This window comes from Anser anser (genome assembly GCF_964211835.1).
Source record: "Anser anser genome assembly, chromosome: 1".
Taxonomy (NCBI): domain Eukaryota; kingdom Metazoa; phylum Chordata; class Aves; order Anseriformes; family Anatidae; genus Anser; species Anser anser.
Window position 1 is genome coordinate 71001058 of NC_139720.1, and position 12262 is coordinate 71013319.

Below are 12262 nucleotides of genomic sequence, written 5' to 3' on the forward strand. Positions count from 1 at the left end.
AACAGCTGTCCTGCCTCTCAGATCCAGCTAACGCATTCAAAAGTCTTGTCACTGCCCATTTCTAGATAAGCCAGGACCTCAAAGGGTAACCTACATTTGGCACATCATTGCTGCACTGGTCTAAAGTAATTACCACACTTACTACAAAACTTAAAAGCTGTTAAGAGACATCAGATGATGACAGTTCTTCACAGCAGCTATGCACTTGCTGGACCTCAATAACAGATCCTTTTTAGGCTCTGTGCACTTGGCAGTAGAAGTGCATTAACAGTAGAGTTCCTCTTGCAATGTTTGTTTCATGATCCCTTTTAAATACAGACATTCATTTGGTATTCAAGACACTCAAAAAAAAAAATGATACCGTTTACGTCTACACTATGAAATGACTCCATGCTCTCAAGGAAGGGATGTCAAGCACAGGAATTATTTGGCTTAGTTTTATGTATTCATGGCCTCAACATGTGGACAGCACTATTCCCAGTACAATCCACCTACAGTGCAATAAGCAATGCCTGTTCACTTATGAGTAAGTGCCCTTGACCTCCTAAGTCACCACAGAGAATTTGGCTGTCTTGCAGTAATCCAGAAAGTAGGGGAATGCTGCCTGTATTTAGTCACAGTCTTCGAGAGTTTAAAACATTCTATTATTTATTTATAATTTATTGCAGAGAAAAGATGCTGTAATAGTATCTCTGGAGGCTGAAGGTCTTTAGTTGCAGAATAGTACAATGCAAATACAGGAAGCACGAACTACCTTTGAAGTACCACACCATGATGGTTTCTGTTATAAAATGTAAACCATCAGCATGAGTCATGTCACGTGAGCAATTAAATCATTAAAGTACTCAGTTTGTGCTCTACTGAGAACATCAACGGTGTCTACATAGGGCCTCAGGAAAAAGTAGGTAAAGAACTGTTTTCTCCCAGTTTTAACACCAGCAACACTGGAACACCTTGGACAAATAATTTTACTTCTTTATCAGAGTTCTGATTTGAAACACTTTTCCACTTTCCTAAAATGTTCTGAGATCTACTGAAAGCCTGTTGTAGAAGTGCAAAACATTATTGGAAAGCAACACACACACACACAGAGCCTTTTTTTTTCCATGGTTGGTTATCCCAGTTCTTTCACTTAGGCTCTGAATATAGTCATCAGACAGTAAGCCATTGGCTTCAGACTTCACCAGGAAAAGGTGACCACGCTTAAAGACAGTTTCTCATTAACCATACACTACGATGCTTCTCTAAACATTGACTTCAGTCGAAGTTATGCACAGAACTTCCCACACAATTCTTTGAAAATATACCCCCTAGAGTCCTCTCTTTTAATCAGTTTCCTGGACTCTTCTCACAACTAAAATAATTTTTTCCTATAGTTGATGTCAACTAATTTGCTGTGGAAAATATCTATGATCTAACCCTCTCCATGCCCCTCCTTCCAAATGAGTTAGTGATCCAACAGAGTGCTTTCCAATGCATATGCCATGAACTGTCTATTTTCAAGGACTGGTGCTGTTCTCTGACAATGCAAGTGAGCATTCTCTACACCTTACTGGGTGCAATGCTAAGTTTGGACTTTATAGGATACTTTTAATACCACTATATATATTGTAGATAAGCTTCCCTTTGGCAAAACGTCAGGAAATTTTCAGAAAAGAGATTTATTATTATTTTTTTTCCCAGCGGAACTACAGGGTAAGGTCTATGTATGTACTACTGAAAATCATTCATGAACAGCTAGCTATTGGAGAGGCCTTTCTTACCGTGAGTGTGTATGTACAAGTATGTTGGAGGTGGGAGAACTTTGTGTAGATTAGTGCCATTAGAATTATATTTAAGAAGATCTAGAAATAGAAAATTAGCGCAAAATGTAAAGAAAAAAAATATCCCACCTTGTAACCTGAATTTTCCATTATTTATTCAAATATTCCATTTTGTCACTACATGGGAGGAGTACAGAAGACTTATTCTGATATATTTCAAATTTTCACACTGTTGATCACTTTACCTGTGTTCAGAAACATGTTCTGCTAAGCATTGCCCTCTTGTAGCTGAGAGGACATGGAAACAAACACACATCCAAGTAAATCACTGAGTGCAGCTAAACCTTGATCTAAATAAAAACTATTATTTTCCCAACAATAAGAAAAAGTGGCTGTATACCACTTTGTCAACAGTTCAGTCCTGTGACCAGATAAACCCTCAGTGTCAAACGCAAACTGCCCCAAAGCTCCTCTCATCCAGACTGGCACTCATGGGGTGGTGACCCAACATTATGAGATCTGGGGATATTAGCAACTGATTCCTCAGTGAGGCTCTTAGGTCAGTCTGCTTTTGCAATTCTGAGATCAAACAGAGAAGACATAGTGCCTCGCTGTACCCACTTAAAATGTCTGCTATTTTCAGTGCCAGCAGGTAAAAAGTGTATGTAAATAGATTCTTTTCCTTTCACATTTCTCCAGATCCTGTTCCAATAATAACCAAGAGAGATTTACCAGGAAAACACATAATCCTAATAAAGTTTTCATAAGACAAAATGGGCTTATCATGCTTTTGGGGATAATAACGTGTCTTCTCATTGAGCAGCAAGGACAGTCTACTCACACATATGAAGTCACAAGAGATGAAGTCTCCTTGAAGATGAAGTCTCCTTGTAACTCATTAACTATACTGAGAAGTTAACTTAACTGTACCTTGTGTTGGCAGGCTTGTTTTACAGCCTCAAGCAATTTGAGTCTAATACACCAATACGAGTCCCACAAGATTACTTAGAATCAATCAGTATGGAAGGATCATAAGGCCTCCTTGACCAGGGAGGGTCTGATACCATACATGAGTTCCTGGTATTGCAAGCATGCATCACAGAGAGGTCCCACATGTTTGCTGGATATAGAGTCTCTCAGTCACACACAACAAAATTGTGGCAATGCACAGTGTCTGTAAAACTGAGGAGGTACTCCTGGGAAGTACAGAGGCAGAGGTACCAGCAGTGGCTGGGACAACCAGAAGGCTGGTCTCCCAGTATGCCTGGGTAGCACAGGATAGCAGTGCTGACAATCACTTGGATGACAGTTGCAAATGTTAAGTTCTAAGGAACTAGCACCAGTATAAAAACTCACAAAACTTAGGAGGTTTTTAAGTGTGAGAGATACATAGAGGCTGTTCCTTAAAAGGCCTCTTCTCCAGTAGCTTGTCTGTTGTGCAATGGATAAAGGAAGTTCCTTACAGGACAGGATATAATTGCTTATATTTGAAACACCACATCATGCAATAAGATACAGAAAATGTTATCTACGTTAATGAAATTCAGATGACATCAGCTGCCTTTTTTTTTTTTTTTACATTGCACTTACTCTTACATCAGGGCTATGTAGGGATAAGCAGATCCAGAGTTCTCAGCTTAGCTCGTTTTCTGAGACTCATTATTGGCAAAAGAAGAGAACGAAAACTTTAAATAAATATAGCACAATCACTAAGACTGTGTTCAAGTTATTCAGATAATGATAAGATGACATGGGGTAAATACTAAGAGTTAAGAGCAGCTCTAACGACAGATGATCCATCATTTATAGTTAATCCATTTAAGAGATGTTTTTATCAGACAAAGATCAACCAACTGGGACCATTAATAGTTATAAAAAAAGACAGCAGCCAGAGACCAACAGAGACAGACATAACAAGAGTTAGTCTCACAGTCCAAAATCACCAGTAAATTTAGAACACACTTACATGAACAATTTTCTGTGCATGTTATTACTCAAACAGCATTATAATACGAACTTATGCATGCATAATGAAAAACAACTACAAGAATCTAATTAAAAGTCTCTGGAAAACAAGACCTCTGGAAAATACGCAGCTCATCCTAGGTGATTTTTAATGCATTTAGAGAAAAAAGAGCTCACTGGCAAGTTGCCTGAAGCTGGAAAAGAGCAGTCCATGATGTGATCCCATTTGTCAGAGTCTAGGTAGGATTATATGAAACAATCTACAGTGGTATATACAATGTCTGTTAGGTATTGTGAAAGGAATGCTTGTCTGGGTGCACTATAAACACCCTGCAGAGCTTTTGTTGATGTTAGCGGGAGCTATCCCCAGGACCAGCGCCCATGCATCAGACCTGCTACAGGCTGCACTCACCCGCTCCCCTGAGCTCAACACAGGCATACTCAGCTTGTCTGAGGGCAGGCGCTTCATGCAACTGGAAAAAAAATATCAGTAGCTAGCACACAAACTAGAGGTTGATCTCACTCTAGATTCTTGGGAGTCATCCTGCATTTCACCAATATTTTCCCTTCTGTCACTAGACAGGGCTAGGAAGAATGAGGAAGGATGCCTCAGCAGATGAGATACATAGCTATGTCAGAACAGAAGTAAAGAACACAGGCACTTCCTACCAACAAAATTTATGTGCAAATTTCTCATGATATTGTTTCCAAGAACAGACTAGGAATTCATTTATGGTCATTTTCTTTAACATCCAGACTTATGCTTCTGTTGGACTTGATGAAATGAGGTACCACAAGAGGCAAAGCTGTCAACAGACTGTATGTATCAGTTGCAAGGGCTAGATGATATGGTAATTCATGGCTTTTGCTGGCCTTTGGCAGGCAGGATGATCTAGGGCTATATTAAACTGCCCTTAATCAGGCAAACCTTCCATTGAGTTCAGTAGTTGTTTTGCCTGCTTAAAAAAATATTCCCAAGGGGCCCTCAAAGTTTGTCAGCAATTGTGATTTGTTTTCAACACAATTTCTCTTCTTGTCTATAATGATCTGTCTCTTTTTTGCATACAGAGGTGTCCCAGTTCTAGCCTCTGACCCCCCTCCCCTTCATTCCTGTCCTCCAGGACCGTCCCATGGGCCCTCTTTTGAGGACAGATTTATACGCTGTACATATAAGGTGAGCAGGCTTATAGCTTCATAGCTTCTGGCACAGGGTACAAAGTAAAAGCAACAGAAACACTGACATATGCAGCTGTTTCTTTAAATCAGGGAAGGCCAAGCGAGGTGACCGCTGCCAGCCAAGTCTGAATGTATAAAGAGAACCACTTCCAGAGAGAGGGCTCACAAAGTTCTTGAAAGTGGGACCACCTCAGAGATGAAGTTAGTCCCTTCCACCCCCCCCCCCCCCCGCCCCGGTCATCTCTGACCTGCTACAAACTTGAGCAAATCAGTTTTTCCAAGCCTCTCACCCCCTCCCTCCCCTTGAGAAGTCTGATTTTTCTATGTGAACATTTTGGCAAATCTCAGAGCAGTTTTGCTCATTCATTTAATAGTCACAAATAATGGTTCTTTTTCACCAGATAATTATTTCACCAGTCTCACAGATGCATGCCTTTCCTGCATGTCCATCGAGGAGGAATCTGGTGCCCACAACAGAAACAAAAAATTAATGAAAAAAATGATGCATTCTCATTTCTTCCCTTCAAAAGGTTTTGTTCTATGGTTGCCTAAAAAATAAAAATTAAAAAAAAAAAATAGTCCCATGTATTTAGGACAGTTTACAGGACATGATGAAGAGAACCACTGGAGGTCACTGTGACAGAAAAGGAGAATGAGTCAGATGAAAGCAAGACCTCCAATGCACCAGCCACCCATCTGAGGTGGTGGTGGTGGCGGCTGAAAGGGTGAGAAAAGACTGCATCTCCAGCCTGCCTTTACTGGAACTGGATGGCACTGGCTGCAGAAGCAAGGCCTGAGACAGGGCTCATGTCCACATCAAAAGCTTGAACTCTGACCAGTTTTCCCTCCAAAGAATCTCAAACTTTTATCTACTGTATATACTTACAGTATTTACAGCCTTCAATCTAACGGTGAAGTGTCCTGGCTTGCTCACAACCTCCCAGATCCATGCTGTGCTGAATGGACACTTTTGTAAAAAACAACGTTGTATTATATCTTACATACATAATACCATTTTGCTTTCAGACATTCAGGGGGTTGTTAACCAAAGGCTGCTGTACGCAGCACATGGGATTTGTTCCTAAAAGGAGAATCACAAATTGGTTACCAGCACCGCCGGCTCTTCAACCAATTTCCAAGAATTGCATAGCTTGAAATCCTTGTTCACTTTAGTAATACATGTGTAGGAGGGAGGGAAGGAAGCATGGTGAGGGTGAGGGGGACAAGGCAAGAAACATCACGCCTTTCAAATGTAGGGGGTCATTCTGTTTTTTCTACCCTTCCCCCCAACGGCTGTTAAATCCCACATTTCTCCTGAAATGCCTCCTGCCTCTGCGACAGAGGTATGCGTAGCAATCACTACTTGTGATGGCTGAAATCACTTGGCTGGACCCACAGGAGAGGAGGTTTGCAAGTTCATTTGGAATAAGAATCCAAAAAGCTATACAAGTCTTTTATTTTCTTCTTTTCTTGTCCTTCAGAGGCCCCCTCTTTTGCCTTCAGCTTCCTTTCCTTTCCACTCCATAATCTCTTCCTCTCTGAGATGAATTTCCACTATGCCCTTAATCTACCCTGTTGCCCTCCACAAGTTTCTGACAACTTCAAGTTCAGTACAGAATACCTTATAAAAGCAGAAGAAAAGCAAAATATCTACAGTCAAATAAAAGAACAAAAATGAAGCTCTAAATGTTACATCTTGCAAATGATACTTATTCAAAACAGCTTTCCTTTCTGCCCTGTTTTTTGTATGGCTGTATGTATTTTTGACTAATAACTATGCATACATGCACATGCACGTACAAGTGTGTGTGGGAGTGAGAGCCAGAGAGCATATAAAGGGTATTTGGGGATTCTTTGGTTTTGGACTCTCACACAGAGTTGGGGGAGGCAAGTTATAAACATATAGGTAGATCCAAGAATGAATACTTTAATATTTCCAGATCTTGACGACTGCCAAATGCTAGCATTTCAGGGATGCATATTCACATGCAGCTGGCGACACACTTTGGAAGATACCCAATATTTTGCCAGTTAGGTTCCAGACTTGAAAGATCTTAGCAGACCCATATCTATACCTGAACACTGAGTAGGGAATGTTTCCCCTTATTCTCATTAACTAATAAATAATAAATCATACTCATTAACTAATAAACAAGCAAAATATCTTGCTGAGAATAGGAGAGGGGAAATAAATCCTAGTCTTTTTAGACACAGCAAGTTATTCTTCTCAGGGTCTCCATGTCAACCTGATAGCTCCCTAACCTGGAAAAAGACATGAAAGTTTATTAAGCTCAATAAAAATCAATGCACAGTCATCACCCTTTGGGATGCCTCACCTTCATGATACTTTCTAGGTATTTGTGTTAAATGGTTTGCTGCAGCTGGACTTTTTATTTAATTTCATTTTCTTAAGGCTTTCACACAGCTCTAAGATTCCCTAGCTTGTTTACTGCTAGTCTCACCAGGAAGCCGAGTGCCAGTTTTATTTAATTTGTTTTATGTGGCAGCAACAATCTGTGTGGAAAGCATAAACAGAGGAAAAGAACCTGGAATCAGCAAATGGTGTGCACAGCTGCACACCATAATTTTTGCTAGTGAAAGTTTTAATTCAGTTCATCAGAAGAAGAGCAGAAGAATTGGAGGCAAAGAAGAGGTGGAGCAGTGGAAGAAATACAGCAAGAAGAAATAGTAAAATCCAAGGCAGCTGGAGAATCTCAGAGTCATTATAATTAAGGCCCAACAGGTTACAATTCCTCCAAAAAAAGAAGTCAAACCATGAAACCTGCCAATAGGTCTTTAAGAGGGATTGCTCAAAGATGTGATTCTGAAGTACACTGTAATGGAAACAGGAATATTGCATTCTGCCTTCATTTCACTCACAGATAACAACATTCCATAAAGGCATAAAAAAAAAGTTAAAAAAAAGTCATAAGAGAAAGAAAACTACAGCAATCCTAAAAAGGAAGTGTGTAAATTTAAAAACAAGAAGTTTTGCTATTGGAAGTGAAATGACCCTGAAATGACTTTTCAAACCTCTCTTTAATAAGAAGTAGAAGGACAAGTAAAGTTGCAAAGCATGGCAAAAAGCAAATATAAATACAGAAATCACCAAGAAATATACTTATCACCTGTTCCTCGAAGGCGCCAGATAGCAGTCATTATTAGTTGTAGAAGCAAGTTAGCTAGTGAATAGACTGAATTGTTAATACTTGCACTTTGAGGTAATTAGGAGATTTAACAGGAAAAAACAAAAGTGTCAATTCAATAGTGTTATTTAAACAATGAGGAAAGAAGGAAGAATGTTGGCAATTAATACTCAGGAAATATAATTTCAGTCCATAATTAGAACAAAACTACAAATGCTCAGAAAAGGATCCTCATCATTTAGAGGCTGGATTTAGATTCAGGAATAAGAAGTACGGATCCTAATTTGTTCCTATGTATCTTCTGATTTCAAGCCTATCCCTTAAAGGGAAAGCAGATTTTGTACTTTCTAGAGCTTGTGCATTTTAGTCAATCAGTTCATCTGGATGGATTCTGTCACGTGCCTTGCTGAAAGATTCTTGTAGACCATGTTCACACCTCAACAGTCATGATTGTCTTTTATAACTTTATCCATGAGATATTACTAACTGGTGTGTGTCCAGGGGCAAGGGGTGATCATGACTATTGCTATTATTGTTAAGACTGAGCTCAACAGAGTCATTTGATCCTCCTTGGACTTGGGTGATTACCCCCCCCCCCCCCAGCAGACCTATTTCACAGGAGCCTGTAGTCTTTCATTTGACCACCCATCTTGTAATTTTTAATTAATTTATTTTTTTTAATATATGTGTTTGTGTGAGAATAACAGTTTAGGGAAGATTCTACTGTGCTTTAGGCTGCACTTGCATGCCCACTACATCTGCCTTATTTTTTTTTTTTTTTTTCTGGGTAAAATCTAGTCATGGCAGTGCTTTCAGATGAAGAGTTCAAAATAAAAGGCATTAGACCAAGCTAGAAATGACACAGGTGGAAAGATTGAAAATTACCTTCAGAAGCCATGCTCCATTGTCTTTTGCAAAAGACTGCACTATTTAGTTAAAGGAGATGACAGCAACAGCTGTCCTGTTCTTCTCCTGCTGGGTCCTGAAGTACGACAGGCCTCTTCTTCCTCACAGACTGCTGTGTGAGAAATGATCTTGGATTTGCTGCAGCTGATAAACCTGCTGAGAGGCCTTTGCCCCTTTTGATTCCCTGGTGAGCATTAACTGTGAGCAGAAGTGGGGGAGAATAGAAGAGAGAAGGTGATGGCCCACAGCTGTGGCCTCTTAGTACAGTGTGTGCCCACAGAAGTTTGCATGAGAGGCCTTCACTGTCTGCCTTCAGGCCCTTTCCAGATTACAGCTGCAACTGGCCTTTTCAGGCTTGGATTATTGTTCAAACAATGCTTTGGGTCTCCCCTTGGCATCTATTTAAGTGTTTAATTGACTGCAGATATCAGTGAATTGCTTCCTTGGATGGTGGTAACATTGCAGAAGCACAGCATGGTTGTGCTCCATATATTCCACAGCTGCCTTCTGTCTGTGGGGGAAATTGGAGATTTCAGCTTCAATCTCAGTTTAACACAGGTCCTATAAGGGTCATTCCCATGTGAATTTCAAAGACTGCCTCTTGCCCTGTATAAACTTGCTCAGCCACAGTCCGCTGAAATAGAAACAACCCAGATAAACCATTCAGCTCACAATCCTTGACGGGAGAGCCAAGGACTCAGACCATGGTGACATGCTGACTTTAATTAGACTGGTCTGTTCTGCACAACAGGAATGCTCCTGAACACGTTCAGCTGCTTCTTCTTGCCACTATCATTCCACTGCTAGAGGTTATGTGGCCATGTGATAGAAAGGTCAGGCTGAAGAGCAGTGGTCCTGCAAATACAGGAGAGGCAGCATAAAAAAAAAGGGGGTGGCCAAGGGTGCAATGGAGGGGAGAAAGGCAGAGATACCCCTTTTGACCACATAGACTTGTGTCAAACTAAAGTAATCATTCAATAACTGGATAATAACTGGTAGGATGTCAAAATCTATGATTGCAGAATCTGTCCTGAAGTGAAATATTTTCAAACTTTTGACAAATGTTAACAGCTTTTGCAGTTTTCTTTTAATTCACCACCACACAATTGATCAAAGTCCTCTCCCTTTTAACAGTGGTTGGCATTCATACTAATGTCATTAAAAGAAAAAAAAAAAAGGTTCTAAATACCAACATACATGCAAAAAGAATTTAAAGATACAAATAAATGCAATAAATATTAATACAAACATTTGCAGGCATTTTTTTATTATTATTATTCCATATTTAAAAAGAGCTACACATGTGGACACAGTGAAAAATTTATCTGAGTTTTAGCAAAGAATTCAACATATTGTTCTAGAGCCTTACTGATTTCCTTGAAAATCACCTTGAACTTCTATACTGTCATACCAGAAATTGGCTAAAAGACCATAAACAAAAGGACAATATGAAAGACTGCATTTTTGTCACAGCTGTCATGTGAGTCATAGATTTTCATGTGCTTTCAAAGTATCCGTGACTTTTGATATTAAGGGATTTTGCATGTGGGCTGATAAACGTGATGGTTAAAGAGCTGAACCAATTTCTCTGAAAACCTTGAGTTCTGCCAAGTTAAACCCTAGACTGCACGGGAGGCTAATAGAGAGCAGGAGCTCAGCAGCAACACTGTGGTTACACAAAGGATCAGACCAGAATTCTCACTGAGAGCTTTAATTCCTCCAGGGATAGAAAGATTTCTCATTCTCCACAACTTTTGCAGTTAGGCTGAATTTGCAAAGGCCAGCTCTGGCAAAACAATGACTGAAGCTAAATGGCTTCTCACAGCAAAATACAGCATATTTATTAATTTTCTTTTCTTATCTTATCTTTTTTTCTTTTCTTATCTTTTTTCTTTTCTGAAAAGAAGAAAAGAAAAGAAAAGAAAAGAAAAGAAAAGAAAAGAAAAGAAAAGAAAAGAAAAGAAAAGAAAAGAAAAGAAAAGAAAAGAAAAGAAAAGAAAAGAAAAGAAAAGAAAAGAAAAGAAAAGAAAAGAAAAGAAAAGAAAAGAAAGAGAAAAGAAAAGAGAAAAGAAAAGAAAAGAAAAGAAAAGAAAAGAAAAGAAAAGAAAAGAAAAGAAAAGAAAAGAAAAGAAAAGAAAAGAAAAGAAAAGAAAAGAAAAGAAAAGAAAAGAAAAAAGAAAAGAAAAGAAAAGAAAAGAAAAGAGAAAAGAGGAAAGAGGAAAGAGGAAAGAGGAAAAAGGAAAAAGGGAAAAGAAAGAAGAAGAAAAAAGAAAAGAAGAGTGAATTATTTATAACAGAAAAGCACTTCTTCACCTGCATCCCAGCATTTGTCATGTCTCTCTCATGACACTTCCATAAAATTTTAACAGTACTGAGTCAGACCAAAGATCTGTCTGGCTCAGTACCCTGTCTCCAACACTGGCCAAAAGCAGATGCCCAGAGAAATTTATAAGCAAAAGATGCAGTGATACTTCCTTGGAACACTCTTCCAACCTCCAGCAATTTGCAGTTTGGGGACTTTCTGGTTTTGTATTTAATAGCCTTATTTAGCTTAGATTTTTCTGCCATGAATTTGCCCACACACTTTTTGAAGCTGTGTAATTTTTTCTTGAAGTTACTGTCACTGAAATTTAATCAAAGAATTCAGTACTAAACAATGATACTAAATAAATATTCAGAAAGCATAACCAAACTTGCCAAAGGAGTTGCCCTTGGTCGTGTGGTGTAACATTCCTTTAAAAATAAATAAAAAGGAATAAGGAGAAAGAAATCTTTCTATCCCTCCGTCAGTTGCCTTGTCACATAACCAGTACAGAAAAGTGGTTGAGTATCTCAGGATACACTAGAGCTAATTATACAATATATCTTCTATATATACAAAATATATAAATGAGAAATAAAGACGGAAAAATAGTGTTTACAGTAAGAGATGCTGTTAATAGCTATTACAGCATGGAGAGAGATTTCAGACAGACAGGTGATGGTTTCCTTAAAAAGCAATGAGCAGTCTATCCATCCTTTTCCGACTGCACTTGTTCAAGTGGAAGATGAGTTTTGCAAAGGGATACTGTTTTTTTTTATTGTTTGTTTGTTTTGTTTTGTTTTGTTTTGCTAATCAGTCTTAAGATCTATTGTTTCTTCTTTACATTCTGTGTTAGACGAACAATTACAGGAGCTGGATAGCTGGAGTAAGCTTGACCAACTAAATTCTTTTAAAAACTCATACTCTGAAAAGTCTTTCGACAATAATTAATTAATTAATCATAAGAATGATAAAAAAAGGCCTTAAATCTTCCTCACAGAGCT

General features: G+C 38.8%; 1 protein-coding gene across 1 annotated transcript in view; it reads right to left on the reverse strand.

The window, feature by feature from the left end:
- The window catches only part of KLHL42 (kelch like family member 42), a 91974-nt gene that overhangs the window by 13641 nt on the left and 66071 nt on the right, over positions 1–12262 (reverse strand). The window contains exon 9 of the mRNA XM_083819499.1: positions 5791–5871. The gene's annotated coding sequence lies outside the window, so the exon portion shown is untranslated. The remainder of the gene's footprint in view (positions 1–5790; positions 5872–12262) is intronic.